At 44.7% G+C, this 15,046-nt stretch overlaps 1 protein-coding gene across 1 annotated transcript in view; it reads left to right on the top strand.

Moving 5' to 3' along the window:
- The window catches only part of LOC126106140 (facilitated trehalose transporter Tret1-like), a 63,139-nt gene that overhangs the window by 40,124 nt on the left and 7,969 nt on the right, over positions 1–15,046 (top strand). The gene's annotated exons all lie outside the window — the stretch shown is intronic.

Below are 15,046 nucleotides of genomic sequence, written 5' to 3'. Positions count from 1 at the left end.
TTCAGGCAGGATGTTCCATTGTGTACAAAACTGGGGGGCTATTCCAATGTCAAAGAGCCTCGTCAATAATGACGCTTTAAGAAGGGGAAAATGGGATGAAGTTGTGAACTGAAGTTTGTGTTAGGCGTGGGCGGACATTGGACTAGGGTGGTCCATACAGTTGTGGTAGCAACAATGCTAGGGTGGTGCAGTGGTTAGCCATCTGCCTAGTAAACAGGAGACCCGTATTCAAGCGCTGCATATTACACAACTTTTAATTTATTGCTTCAGCATCTCTCCTTATCAAAGATAAAGTTTAGACTCATTATGTCTGCAGGAAAATTTAATTGCGTCAGATCAATCTTTCATCTCTTCCATTTGTTCTTTCTTCCTGTTTTCTGGCCACTTCAGACCATTGTTTTTTACCCTCCTATCTTGTAATCCTTCCATATTCAGTACTTTTTCTCTAAACACTTCTCTTTCAGTTGTTTTATTTTTTTCATTTTTAACCAGTCTGCCTTTAGCAGTGGAGTAACTAGAGGAATAGGTGGTGTTTACACCAGTGATACTCGCCTGCGTTACTTGTTGAAGGATAGCAATGACACATACGTCTCGAAAAACCACAGTGACGGTTCACGTTATTTAGTGAGTACACAAGAGCGAAAGCACTCAAAACTGAGCGTTTATTAAGGGATGGGGTGCATATTAATTACACGAAGCTCACTGAAATGCATTTATTAATCCTGAGCAGTACTGTGCATGTCAAGACCGTCGACGACGCAGCATGAGATGCGTCCAGTTTCGACACTCTGATGATCATATTGGCGACGTGTTAGTGGCTCATATGGGTCTTGGTGTGCGCACGATTCGTATCTTCGCGCAGCCCTTCGAGGTACCTAAATCTCTTATAACCGAATCACTTCATCCATAATTATTCATACAGCCGAACGTTTGGCAGGTTTTAGCATGTAACCAGTGCTCAACAGTGTCGTCAGGTGCGAATCGCCTTACAAACAATATGCCCTCCTATTTAAATATAGGCGGTTGTAGAACCACTGTCATCTACACTCCTGGAAATTGAAATAAGAACACCGTGAATTCATTGTCCCAGGAAGGGGAAACTTTATTGACACATTCCTGCGGTCAGATACATCACATGATCACACTGACAGAACCACAGGCACATAGACACAGGCAACACAGCATGCACAATGTCGGCACTAGTACAGTGTATATCCACCTTTCGCAGCAATGCAGGCTGCTATTCTCCCATGGAGACGATCGTAGAGATGCTGGATGTAGTCCTGTGGAACGGCTTGCCATGCCATTTCCACCCGGCGCCTCAGTTGGACCAGCGTTCGTGCTGGACGTGAAGACCGCGTGAGACGACGCTTCATCCAGTCCCAAACATGCTCAATGGGGGACAGATCCGGAGATCTTGCTGGCCAGGGTAGTTGACTTACACCTTCTAGAGCACGTTGGGTGGCACGGGATACATGCGGACGTGCATTGTCCTGTTGGAACAGCAAGTTCCCTTGTCGGTCTAGGAATGGTAGAACGATGGGTTCGATGACGGTTTGGATGTACCGTGCACTATTCAGTGTCCCCTCGACGATCACCAGTGGTGTACGGCCAGTGTAGGAGATCGCTCCCCACACCATGATGTCGGGTGTTGGCCCTGTGTGCCTCGGTCGTATGCAGTCCTGATTGTGGCGCTCACCTGCACGGCGCCAAACACGCATACGACCATCATTGGCACCAAGGCAGAAGCGACTCTCATCGCTGAAGACGACACGTCTCCATTCGTCCCTCCCTTCACGCCTGTCGCGACACCACTGGAGGCGGGCTGCACGATGTTGGGGCGTGAGCGGAAGACGGCCTAACGGTGTGCGGGACCGTAGCCCAGCTTCATGGAGACGGTTGCGAATGGTCCTCGCCGATACCCCAGGAGCAACAGTGTCCCTAATTTGCTGGGAAGTGGCGGTGCGGTCCCCTACGGCACTGCGTAGGATCCTACGGTCTTGGCGTGCATCCGTGCGTCGCTGCGGTCCGGTCCCAGGTCGACGGGCACGTGCACCTTCCGCCGACCACTGGCGACAACATCGATGTACTGTGGAGACCTCACGCCCCACGTGTTGAGCAATTCAGCGGTACGTCCACCGGGCCTCCCGCATGCCCACTATACGCCCTCGCTCAAAGTCCGTCAACTGCACATACGGTTCACGTCCACGCTGTCGCGGCATGCTACCAGTGTTAAAGACTGCGATGGAGCTCCGTATGCCACGGCAAACTGGCTGACACTGACGGCGGCGGTGCACAAATGCTGCGCAGCTAGCGCCATTCGACGGCCAACACCGCGGTTCCTGGTGTGTCCGCTGTGCCGTGCGTGTGATCATTGCTTGTACAGCCCTCTCGCAGTGTCCGGAGCAAGTATGGTGGGTCTGACACACCGGTGTCAATGTGTTCTTTTTTCCATTTCCAGGAGCGTAGATAGCCAGTCCTGGACGTGCTCTGGATGTGGTGGTGAAGGACATCTTCGATTTGTGTGCATGAACAGGAGACTCGTGCAACTACACAGTGGAGACTTACTAAAGCAGGTGGCCCCCACAATACCAGTGAAACACTTGTCAGTGCTCAGTGGGGAGGTGACGCCGAGGTCGGAGCATATACTCGAACCAACACTACAGATGACAAAGGGGCCTTCAGGCCACGATAATATTGGGATGGCTCCTACGTCACCCCAGCCCCAGACCTTGCAGGTGATAGACCACGTGGACGACCACACAACAAAAGGCGTGGCAATTGAAGTGGAAGGCTCATGGGTACTGTGTCAACGGTGATGTAACATGAACTACAGGATTCATCACCACTGGAACTCGAGATCAGGATGCATAAACGACACTGTCCGAAGCGTTGCAAGAAGCGCCACCTCTACTCTGGAGAATCGGCCCCTCCTCATCCTGAGACACCTGATTATTCTGGCAATATGGGCCTCGTGGCTGAAGAGGATGAAGATATCAATGATGTGACTCCTCCACTTGGTGGAGACTCGCATCCCTTTTCCACAACTGAGAACAATTAATGTCGCAGTAAGACTTCGAACTGATAATCTTCTGAGGACGTGTAGTGAGACCACCGACTTTGTAGATTTTCGCCAGACATACAAAACAGGGACTGTTAACGTTAATACTAGGGACGTGCTGTATACCTCAGATGTAGATGTTCTGATGCTGCAGGAAATCTGTACTGCTGCATTCCATGAAGTACAAGGCTACATTTCCTATATCGCGCCCGACTCAGACAGCGACAATGGAACGGTGATGTTGGTCCATGAGGGGATCCCAGTTCGCAACCTGGTTTTATACCTTCAGCACAGAGACTGGTGATAACAGTCCATAGGATGTTCACGCCCCATCCGGCACAGAAAACAGACGAGAAATGTTATTTGGAAGAGATCGTACACTTATTTCCTGGTGGATTCGATCATTCACTGCTGGGTGGAGACTTCAGCGGTGTATTATCTCCAAACGATCGCTCATTGCGATACCTCTCGTTAACTACAAGCGATATGCCAGGAAATTGGTCCGCAGCTCGTGGTCGTGCGGTAGCGTTCTCGCTTCCCCCGCTCGGGTTCCCGGGTTCGATTCCCGGCCTGCCTCGTGATGACTGGGTGTTGTGTGATCTCCTTAGGTTAGTTAGGTTTACGTAGTTCTACGTTCAAGGGACTGATGACCATAGATGTTAAGTCCGATAGTGCTCAGAGCTATTTCAACCAGGAAATTGACTTATCCGACACATAGAACAAAATCCGTGGAAATCGCAGGGATATACGTTTTTTACTAACCGCTTGGCGAGCCGACTTCATGGATATATGTTTCTGATGGCCTACGAGATAAGATCGTCGATGCTGAACGATGGCCCACTACCTTTACTGAACATCTAATCGGAGTACCATATGCCGCCCTCAACAAAATGTGTGTAGAAGTCGCAGCGCATTATCGTAAGCGAGTCGAGGATATATGGGCGACGTATCAACGTCGCATTCCAGCTTATGATGCAGTGGTGGTTAGTATGTTCTAAACCGATATTATGAAGAAGAGATCTTATGCAATACGACTCTTGATTATTATTACACGATGCTTCGTGAGTTGTCAATTCAGGGTCCGACTACAGAACGTCATGCAGAAGTTCACCGTATCAAGGCACGCTTCCTGTCGATCACGCGACATCGACTGGGAGGCATCCCGTTCCTAGCAAAGTGTCTAGACAACATCACGGGGGAAAGCACTTCGATGCATCATGCGTCGCGAGAACACAAACGTTAGTGGTGATCGTTAGCCACAGTGCTCAATGACTCAGCGGGTCGTCAACTGATGACGCAAGGGGACACTGCGGCTGGATTTTTGAAGCATTTCCGCCACATCTTTGCCGGCACGCCGACGGACCACCGGATGGGGACAACATATTGCAGCAGTTACCAACGAGACTGGTTTAGATGGATCAGGCTGCAGTAATTGAGCCACTCACAGAAGATGAAATGATGGGAGCACTCAGCAAAGAAGCGGTACATAAATCCGCAGGGTCGGATAGGACAATGTTAGAATTCCGTCAGGAATTCGCGGAAATGTTGATGCGCTAATAGGAGTCTATGTACAGTGAGCAGATGCGTCCTGACATGCGCGTGCCGCCTGGTTTTGTGACGTTCTATTTTTCCCATTCCAAACTCGGAGGGAAGTCGCAGTACGAATCAGTATCGCCCCCTCAACATGCTAAACAACGTCTACAAAATCTTTGCACTACTGCTACCGTCTCGTTTTAAATTGGCGATGTTGAGGGTGATTAAGAGTGATTTCAGGTGTGCCGCAGGGGAGTGTCGTAGGACCGTTGCTGTTCACAATATACACTCCTGGAAATTGAAATAAGAACACCGTGAATTCATTGTCCCAGGAAGGGGAAACTTTATTGACACATTCCTGGGGTCAGATACATCACATGATCACACTGACAGAACCACAGGCACATAGACACAGGCAACACAGCATGCACAATGTCGGCACTAGTACAGTGTATATCCACCTTTCGCAGCAATGCAGGCTGCTATTCTCCCATGGAGACGATCGTAGAGATGCTGGATGTAGTCCTGTGGAACGGCTTGCCATGCCATTTCCACCTGGCGCCTCAGTTGGACCAGCGTTCGTGCTGGACGTGCAGACCGCGTGAGACGACGCTTCATCCAGTCCCAAACATGCTCAATGGGGGACAGATCCGGAGATCTTGCTGGCCAGGGTAGTTGACTTACACCTTCTAGAGCACGTTGGGTGGCACGGGATACATGCGGACGCGCATTGTCCTGTTGGAACAGCAAGTTCCCTTGCCGGTCTAGGAATGGTAGAACGATGGGTTCGATGACGGTTTGGATGTACCGTGCACTATTCAGTGTCCCCTCGACGATCACCAGTGGTGTACGGCCAGTGTAGGAGATCGCTCCCCACACCATGATGCCGGGTGTTGGCCCTGTGTGCCTCGGTCGTATGCAGTCCTGATTGTGGCGCTCACCTGCACGGCGCCAAACACGCATACGACCATCATTGGCACCAAGGCAGAAGCGACTCTCATCGCTGAAGACGACACGTCTCCATTCGTCCCTCCATTCACGCCTGTCGCGACACCACTGGAGGCGGGCTGCACGATGTTGGGGCGTGAGCGGAAGACGGCCTAACGGTGTGCGGGACCGTAGCCCAGCTTCATGGAGACGGTTGCGAATGGTCCTCGCCGATACCCCAGGAGCAACAGTGTCCCTAATTTGCTGGGAAGTGGCGGTGCGGTCCCCTACGGCACTGCGTAGGATCCTACGGTCTTGGCGTGCATCCGTGCGTCGCTGCGGTCCGGTCCCAGGTCGACGGGCACGTGCACCTTCCGCCGACCACTGGCGACAACATCGATGTACTGTGGAGACCTCACGCCCCACGTGTTGAGCAATTCGGCGGTACGTCCACCCGGCCTCCCGCATGCCCACTATACACCCTCGCTCAAAGTCAGTCAACTGCACATACGGTTCACGTCCACGCTGTCGCGGCATGCTACCAATGTTAAAGACTGCGATGGAGCTCCGTATGCCACGGCAAACTGGCTGACACTGACGGCGGCGGTGCACAAATGCTGCGCAGCTAGCGCCATTCGACGGCCAACACCGCGGTTCCTGGTGTGTCCGCTGTGCCGTGCGTGTGATCATTGCTTGTACAGCCCTCTCGCAGTGTCCGGAGCAAGTATGGTGGGTCTGACACACCGGTGTCAATGTGTTCTTTTTTCCATTTCCAGGAGTGTACATAAATGAGCTTGTGGATAACATCGGAAGTTCACTGAGGCTTTTTGCGGATGATGCTGTAGTATATCGAGAGGTTGTAACAATGGAAAATGTACTGAAATGCAGGAGGATCTGCAACGAATTGACGCATGGTGCAGGGAATGGCAATTGAATCTCAATGTAGACAAGTGTAATGTGCTGCGAATGCATAGAAAGAAAGATCCCTTATCATTTAGCTACAATATAGCAGGTCAGCAACTGGAAGCAGTTAATTACATAAATTATTTGGGAGTAGGCATTAGGAGTGATTTAAAATGGAATGACCATATAAAATTAATCGTCGGTAAAGCAGATGCCAGACTGAGATTCATTGGAAGAATCCTAAGGAAATGCAGTCCGAAAACAAAGGAAGTAGGTTACAGTACACTTGTTTGCCCACTGCTTGAATACTGCTCACCGGTATTGGATCCGCACCAGATAGGGTTGATAGAAGAGATAGAGAAGATCCAACGGCGAGCAGCGCGCTTCGTTATAGGATCATTTAGTAATAGCGAAAGCGTTACGGAGATCATAGATAAACTTCACTGGAAGACTCCAAGAGAGACGCTCGGTGTCTCGGTACGGGCTTTTGTTGAAGTTTCGAGAACATACCTTCTCCGAGGAGTCAAGCAGTAAATTTCTGCCTCCTACGTATATCTCGCGAAGAGACCGTGAGGATAAAATCGGAGAGATTAGAGCCCACACACAGGCATACCGACATTCTTTCTTTCCACGAACAATACGAGGCTGGAATAGAAGGGAGATCCGATAGAGATACTCAAGGTACCCACCGCCACACACCGTCAGGTGGCTTGCGGAGTATGGATGTAGTAGATGTTACGTCCCCTGATCAGGCATGTGTTTTCTAAATTTCGATATATTTTCCCATTGCTTCGTAATTTCCAGTCTTTCGTACCTTTTCGTGGGCGTAATATTTTCCTGATGATCCACCTTTCTAATATTTCTAATTTATATGAGTTATAGCTTTTATGCTAGACATCAGCTTGCATATAGACGTTCTGGCTACACTACTGTTCTGCATTATCTTATTTTGCTTTTTTAGACAGACGTTTGTTACTGTAAAAGTCTTTCTTATACCATATGCCCTTCCCATTTTATACATCCGTCCTCCTAGAGCAGAGTTTTTGAAATAATTTTCTTGGATTGTCTTCCCAAGATATTTAATTTTTTATATCTACTTCATGTGGCCAATCTCTGCTTTCAGATATTTCAGTGTATTTTTTATGTTTGTTAAAAAATTGTTTTTTTTTCTGCAGAAATTCTTAAGTTAGTTGTGATTTTTGTTCTAAAAGATTATTTTGTTTTACAGCCAAAGTCACATTTTCAGGAAGTTTAGCTACGTCATCTGCAAATATGAGACAGGTCATTCCAATATTTTTGTTTACTCTTCCCAACTTCATTGATGAAATCTTAGATCCATTCAGTTTTTCATTCCTAATTCTCGCGGTTTTTTCTAGACTGTAGTTAAAAAGAATGTGTGTAATGATATCATTTCGCCATACAGGTTTGTTTATGTCGAAAGGCTAAGTTATTTCTCCAATAAATTTTGTTTTAGATACAATGTCTCTAAGTGTTTAAAGAATTAGATTTGCTAATTTGACTTTACGTCATATTCTCGGATTATTTTATCTATAGTTTCCTTGTGCACAGAATCAAAGGTTTTTTTGAAATCAACAACGATTACTACACCGGCTTTTGAACTCAGTACTCCGTGGCCTATGGTAGACTTCTGGTGCATTATTTACTCAGAATATGATCTGCCCTCCCTCAAACCACCTTGATATTCAAGTAAATGACTGTCTAGTGTTTTTTACATTGTTTAGTAGAATCTTGGAAAATAGTTTACTCGCCACTGGTAGCAAAGAAGTTCTCCTTTACTTATTAACGTCTTGTTTATTGCTTTTCTCAAGTAATGGATGTATGAAGGTTACCTTCCACTCTCCTGGGATTTTTTTCTCTTCGAGGTTAATTTTAACTCATTGCTTTTTTTCATGGAGACCATTTCTAAAGTCTTCTTCTGCAGCTTAATGGTTTTTAAGATTTTAATTACTTCTTCAGTTATTATTGTTATTTTGAAATTTAACTTTTAACATGTTTAGTATCCAAGATAGTTAATTAAAATATAGGGCATTTCATACACTGAGAGGTGGACCAAAGTCATTGGCATAAGCAATACATTTGGTATTGATAGCGAGCCATGTACCCGTCGTCAAGAGGTAGCGGATTTGACTACTAACAAAATCGTCCTATTTCCTGGGTTCGAAAGCGGACGCTGCTCACTTTTTGAGTAAAAATTGTTGGCGCGGTCGGCCGAAGAGTTCCGGCATAAGAAGTCACCCTCGTTCTGTCAACTGCCTTGTCAAACAGGGCGGAGGAGCGGACACAGATTCGGGGCACTCCCTTGCCCTTAGGGTGGGAAACTGGTCATAAAAGGCGGAGGAACCAGCAATGATCAACGGCATCAATGTGCAGAAAGCTTTGGAAACCACTGCATTAAGGACACAAACTGTACAACCACAGGACATGTGTCATGTTAATGTAAAAAAATGTCATGATGAGCTCTCTATTGGCAAAAACTCCAAACTAGGCCCTCTCGAGATAATATCAACAGCAGCATAAAATGGTATAACGGAAGTACGATTCTTTATGAAAAGGAAGGCAGGACAGATTCCATATTTCTAGATTCCCGGTAACGTACTATTTTCCCTGTCTGCAGTAAATACTTCCATTTTGAAACAGCCAACTTAAAACATTACACTACAAAGTACATTTTAAAAGCTGAGCTTGTGATGTATTCTTGCACAGCATGCTGCTGATCGTCTACCTTGCAGTGTTATTAAGGCAATTACTTCCCTTTCCAGCAGTTTCATTCAACATACTAATCAAAACAAAGAGACACTGTTTGTCATAGTGATTTAATGTAACGATCCTTCGGTTTGAATTTAATAAAATGAGACACTTTGCAAGTTAATGACGAGGTTTATTTTTCCTTCCTCCAACATTTTAACGAATCCCAAAATATAAGCACCTAAGGGCGTCTGCAGAATTTCATTCGTCTAGTCACTCAAATCAGTACGTGGCATTAAAATAATGTCATTACAATAAACCTGAATACATTACATGAATTTTGCTACATTCTTCATATTACAAATTACTTTGTAATTTTCCAAGTTTACATTAGTGCTAGAAGTTATGAAGATTGTGATTTTCCGTCTTAAACTGACTATTTCTTATTAGTCTAGTTGTGAGTTTTTTGCGTGCATTTTGACACTGGTATTGAACTCAAACACTCGCTGACATTTCTGTATCATTTTTTCGAATAGTGGTATTTATTTGTACGTCTGTTTTAGAAACATTGATCTATTCCTTACACAAATCACGTAAATTAACATTATTAGACAATGTTCTGTACATTATTTTTATACCGTAATTTTATTACATAGAATATGAAAAATAAGATTTTAGTTTTCAAATCGGACTGTTAAGCTAATTGTCTGATAATTACACTACTGGCTACACCAAGAAGAAATGAAGATGGTAAATGGGTATTCATTGTACGTATATATTACACTAGAACTGACATGTGATTACATTTTCACGCAGTTTGGGTACATACATCCTGAGAAATCAGTACCCGAAACAACCACCTCTGGCCGTAATAACGGTCTTGATACGCCTGGGCATTGAGTCAAACAGAGCTTGGATGGCGTGTACAGGTACAGCTGCCAATGCAGCTTCAACACGATACCACAGTTCATCAACAGTAGTGACTGGCGTATTGTGACCAGCCAATTGCTCGGCCACCGTTGACCAGACGTATTCAGTTGGTAAGAGATCTGGAGAATGTGTTGGCCAGTGCAGCAGTCGAACATTTTCTGTATCCAGAAAGTCCCATACAGGACCTGCAACATGCGGTCGTGCATTATCCTGATGAAATGTAGGGTTTCGCAGGGATCGATTGAAGGGTAGAGCCACGGGTCGTAACACATCTGAAATGTAACGTCCACTGTTCAGAGTGCCGTCAATGCGAACAAGAGGTGACCGAGACGTGTAACAATGGCACCCCATACAATCACGCCGGGTGATACGCCAGTATGGCGATGACGAATACACGCTTCTCATGTGCGTTTACCGCGATGTCGCCAAACACGGATGCGTCCATCATGATGCTGTAAACAGAACCTGGATTCATCCTAAAAATGACGTTTTGCCATTCGTGCACCTAGGTTCGTCGTTGAGTACACCATCGCAGGCGCTCCTGTCTGTGATGCAGCGTCAAGGGTAACCGCAGCTGTGGTCTCCGAGCTGATAGTCCATGCTGCTGCAAATGTCGTCGAACTGTTCGTGCAGATAGTTGCTGTCTTGCAAACGTCCCCATGTGTTGACTCAGAGATCGAGACGCGGCTGTACGATCCGTTACAGTGATGCAGATAAGATGCCTGTCATCTCGACTGCGGGTGATACGAGACCGTTGGGATCCAGCACGGCGTTCCGTATTACCCTCCTGAACCCACCGATTCCATAGTCTGCTAACAGTCATTGGATCTCGACCAACGCGACTAGCAATGTCGCGATGCGGTAAACCGCAATCGCGATAGGGTACAATCCGACCTTTATCAAAGTCGGAAACGTGATAGTACGCATTTCTCCTCCTTACACGAGGCATCACAACAACGTTTCACCAGGCAACACGGGTCAACTGCTGTTTGTGTATGAGAAAACGGTTGGAAACTTTCCTCATGTCAGCACGTTATAGGTGTCGCCACCGGCACCATCCTTGTGTGAATGCTCTGAAAAGCTAATCATTTGCATATCACAGCATCTTCTTCCTGTCGGTTAAATTTCGCGTCTGTAGTACGTCATCTTCGTGGTGTAGCAATTTTAATGACCAGTAGTGCATTATTCTCTGACATAATGTTATACATTTTGTTCATCCAAAAAGCAGAGAAAACAATGTTTACGTATCACATCTACACATATGATTCACTTCATACGTAATCACACTGGACAGTTCATTCATTTCAAACACGTCAGTTACATCTTATACTACACAGAAGAATTTTTGTGTATGTAATAATATGATGTGCTTGTGCATGTACACAATCAAATAACGGGCAGAATGCTATTGCATTATAGTGAGAGATCACAATCATGATATCTGGAGTGTGCACATAACTAAACTAAACCTTACCTCCATTTCTCTTATGGCTCCGTCCAAATACCTGTCATACAAATCCCACTAACCATCAACAATACATGCAATTAAATAATTGAATTTTTTTTCAGTCTAATAAGCGTCTCCCATTTAGTCTGATCACCCGTATATGGTACATCTACAGTGACGAGTAACCGTTTGTCCAGTATGCCAAAGTACACACTGTCGCCTTGACAGACAGGCACTATATCCTAAACGTACTCCACAGAGAGATTAAACGTGCCCAAATGCCCCGACCACCCCCATGAAGCAGCTGAAAAAGAGGGAACATGCTCATCATCCTAGAATGGAACAACTGAAAAACATACTTCTACTATTCATCATCATCATTAGAAATAAATATTCTACTACAGTTCTTCTCATGGCTCCTAAAGTAAAATCTTTTCACCTCCATTAGCTGGCTGGTACAGCAACTGCTACAAGTTATTTCAATAGTAAAGACCTTTATTGAAAAAATTATTATTTAATGACGCGTTTCACCGTTTTGCGGCAGCATAAGATTATGAAGTATTCTGTAAATGAGCATTCGTTATAAAACTTGCGGGATAGGCAGACGCAGACGTAGAAGTGCTTTCAAATCTGTACAAACGTAGCGACATTCGTAATCAAAACAGTAGTTTTCTCAAAACAGTCCACTTCTTGCCTAGTTTACGCAATACTCTGTCTCAGTGCATCCTTATGCTACACCTTCTCCCAAACCTTCCCCACATCGATCATATCCCTGTGGAGATCCGAGACAGAAGATCGGTCTGGTATACCCAGCACATCTTACAACAGTCCCGTCACAGGCTTGTCGCACACTATCAGAGGCAGGGCTACGTCTGAAAACAGTCATATATACAGTTAGATCTATTGGTTGACATTAATGTAGGGTGTAGCCATCCCTCGCCTTAATGACGGTTTAAACACTGCTAAAGGCACTTTCAATGTAATTTCTGAGTGTCTGTGGTGGAATAACAGGCCGTTCTTCCTGAATACCCGAAATCTTAGAAGGTAGTGACGCTGGAGAAAGGATCTAGAGCAAAGTCCACGTTCTAACTCATAACAGATCTGTTCGAGTGTGCTCAAGTCGGGACTAGGGGTAGGCGAGTCCATTTTAGGAATGTTGTTGTCCACAAAACATTGCCTAACATATACTGCTTTATGGCAGGTTACTTTGTCATGTTGATACAATCATAGTCTCCGAACAGTTCTACTTCGTACAGTAATCATTGCTGTAAGATGTGTTTCTATCCTTATTCATTTCGCGTTTTCTTAAGGGGGTTAGGACGACAAATGGGCCGACTTGGGACAGGAGAAGCACCACAGGGCGTTTTAATTTCCACTGCGTGTAATTTTACAAATAAATTAATAATACTTTGTCAACATGACCAGGAAGGATTCTGGATTCGCATTCATAGCAGTAAAAGTTCAAAAACATAACAAATTAATTTTTTACATATAAAATTTCATCATTTTTTCGCTTACTATTGACTGCATTTGTTGCTATAGGTACACTTTTCTTCAGATGTAAGAGAAATTATTCGATGAATTTTGCGCAGCATACAAACCATACTTACAGGTGTGTGAAACTGTAGAATTTATGAAAAAATGAATGAACTGTTATATTTTAAACTTCGTGTTTGGAAAAAAGTCAAATTTTATAGCTAATTATCTCAATTTTTACAAATGTAAGAGATTTGGAAAATTCTAGAGTTTTGCATTAAGAAGTTTTTGTTTAATAAGCATACCAAGCTCGAAAGTAATACGATATTTTTTTGGATGTTACATGTACCTAAAGACAGAAAATTGTGTTTTTCGGAAAATGACCGTTAAAGTTTATGCTTGTATTTGGCATTCTTTTAGAAGTGTCCAGCACCGTAGGCAGGTTTTCATTTTCTAAATCAATTTCCTTCATTTCACATTCCTATGATGCACTCTTCTTGATTTTATCACCACCAAAAATGATTTATCTGCTTTCATTACACGCTCTCTGTCTCTTGCATACAAACCTTTGATGCAGTTCGCTCAGGGTATAATCCTCATTTTCTCTACAACATATTTTCTGCTCTGCACACCATTAAAAATGAAACTGAATCATAAACGCCAATAGCAAGTGCATTTCTTCCCACAAAAATGGTTTTTGGCGATCTTTCACATACACATTGGTTAAAACTTTCATTTGGGTTTTGTGTACCGCCATGAAGGCATTTCTTCAATAATTTTTTTTTATTTGCAAGGACCCTGAATATATATTTGATGGTTACAGAATGGTTCCAGAAACACTCTTCTGAGTTTAAACACTTCTGCTGCCCACCAAACTACCCAGACATTAACAATACTGAGCAAATCTGGGATGGCTTGTAATTTGCTGTTCAGAAGAGATCTCCACCCCATCGTACGTATGACAGAAGAATGCTGTGCAAAAGGTCTAGCGCTGCACCTTGGTACACTTAAGACCAAATAACGTGCCTTATAATCTCTCAATTCTATATGTTTTATACATCAAACTATTCAGAAAGATGTACGCTACAAAATAGGAACATTTTTGAAAAAACGATTTTTAAAAATTTTTGACGTCCTACGCTCCCTTAAGCGTACTTAAGCAAACGCTAACCACGAAAAACATCAAAGTCCATAACACCACTGCCTCTCTACTCCACAGTCGGCACTACACGCACTGGCAGGTAACACTCCTGTGGCATCCACCAAATCCAAACGCTTCCATCGGATTGCCTCAGGGTGTAGCGTGATTCATCACTCCTAATCGCTCGTTTTCAGTGGTCCACGGTCGAGTGGCGTTGCTCTTTATCTCACCTCTAACATCGCTTAGCACTGACTAGAAAAATGTGTGTCTTACGAGGAGGTGATCGACCATTATGCCCCCTTCTTTGTAACTTCCTATGCGGAGTCACTGTGCTAGCTGGACTGCTGGCAGCGCTTTAAAACCCAAGCGCGATTCCTTCCACCGATTTCATGCAATTTTTTTTCAGCCACACTCCGGAATGCTTGGCGATCCCCATCTGACAGTACATGAGGTCTGTACGATTACTTTTCAGCTGTGGTTGTTCCTTGCCGGTTCCAATTCACAGTCACATCACCGGAACTAGATTTTGGCAGCTTTACTACGGTTGAAATGTCCCTGATTGATGTTTTTTTTTTCTCCAATGACTAGTCCAGGTTAACCTACGTTTCTAGCATTTGTAGACTTAGAGAAAGCTTTTGACAATGTTGACTGGAATGCTCTCTTTCAAATTCTGAAGGTGGCAGGGGTAAAATACAGGGAGCGAAGGGCTGTTTACAATTTATAGAGAAACCAGATGGCAGTTGTAAGAGTCGAGGGACACGAAAGGGAAGCAGTAGTTGGGAAGAGAGTGAAACAGAGTGTAGCCTCTCCCCAATGTTATTCAATCTGTATATTGAGCAAGCAGTGAAGGAAACAAAAGAAAAATTTGGAGTAGGCATTAAAATCCATGGAGAAGAAATAAAAACTTTGAGGTTCGCCGATG

This window comes from Schistocerca cancellata, chromosome 10 (assembly GCF_023864275.1).
Source record: "Schistocerca cancellata isolate TAMUIC-IGC-003103 chromosome 10, iqSchCanc2.1, whole genome shotgun sequence".
NCBI lineage: Eukaryota > Metazoa > Arthropoda > Insecta > Orthoptera > Acrididae > Schistocerca > Schistocerca cancellata.
The sequence above is the reverse complement of the archived record's forward strand: the minus strand, read 5'-3'. Positions and strand labels throughout refer to the sequence as shown.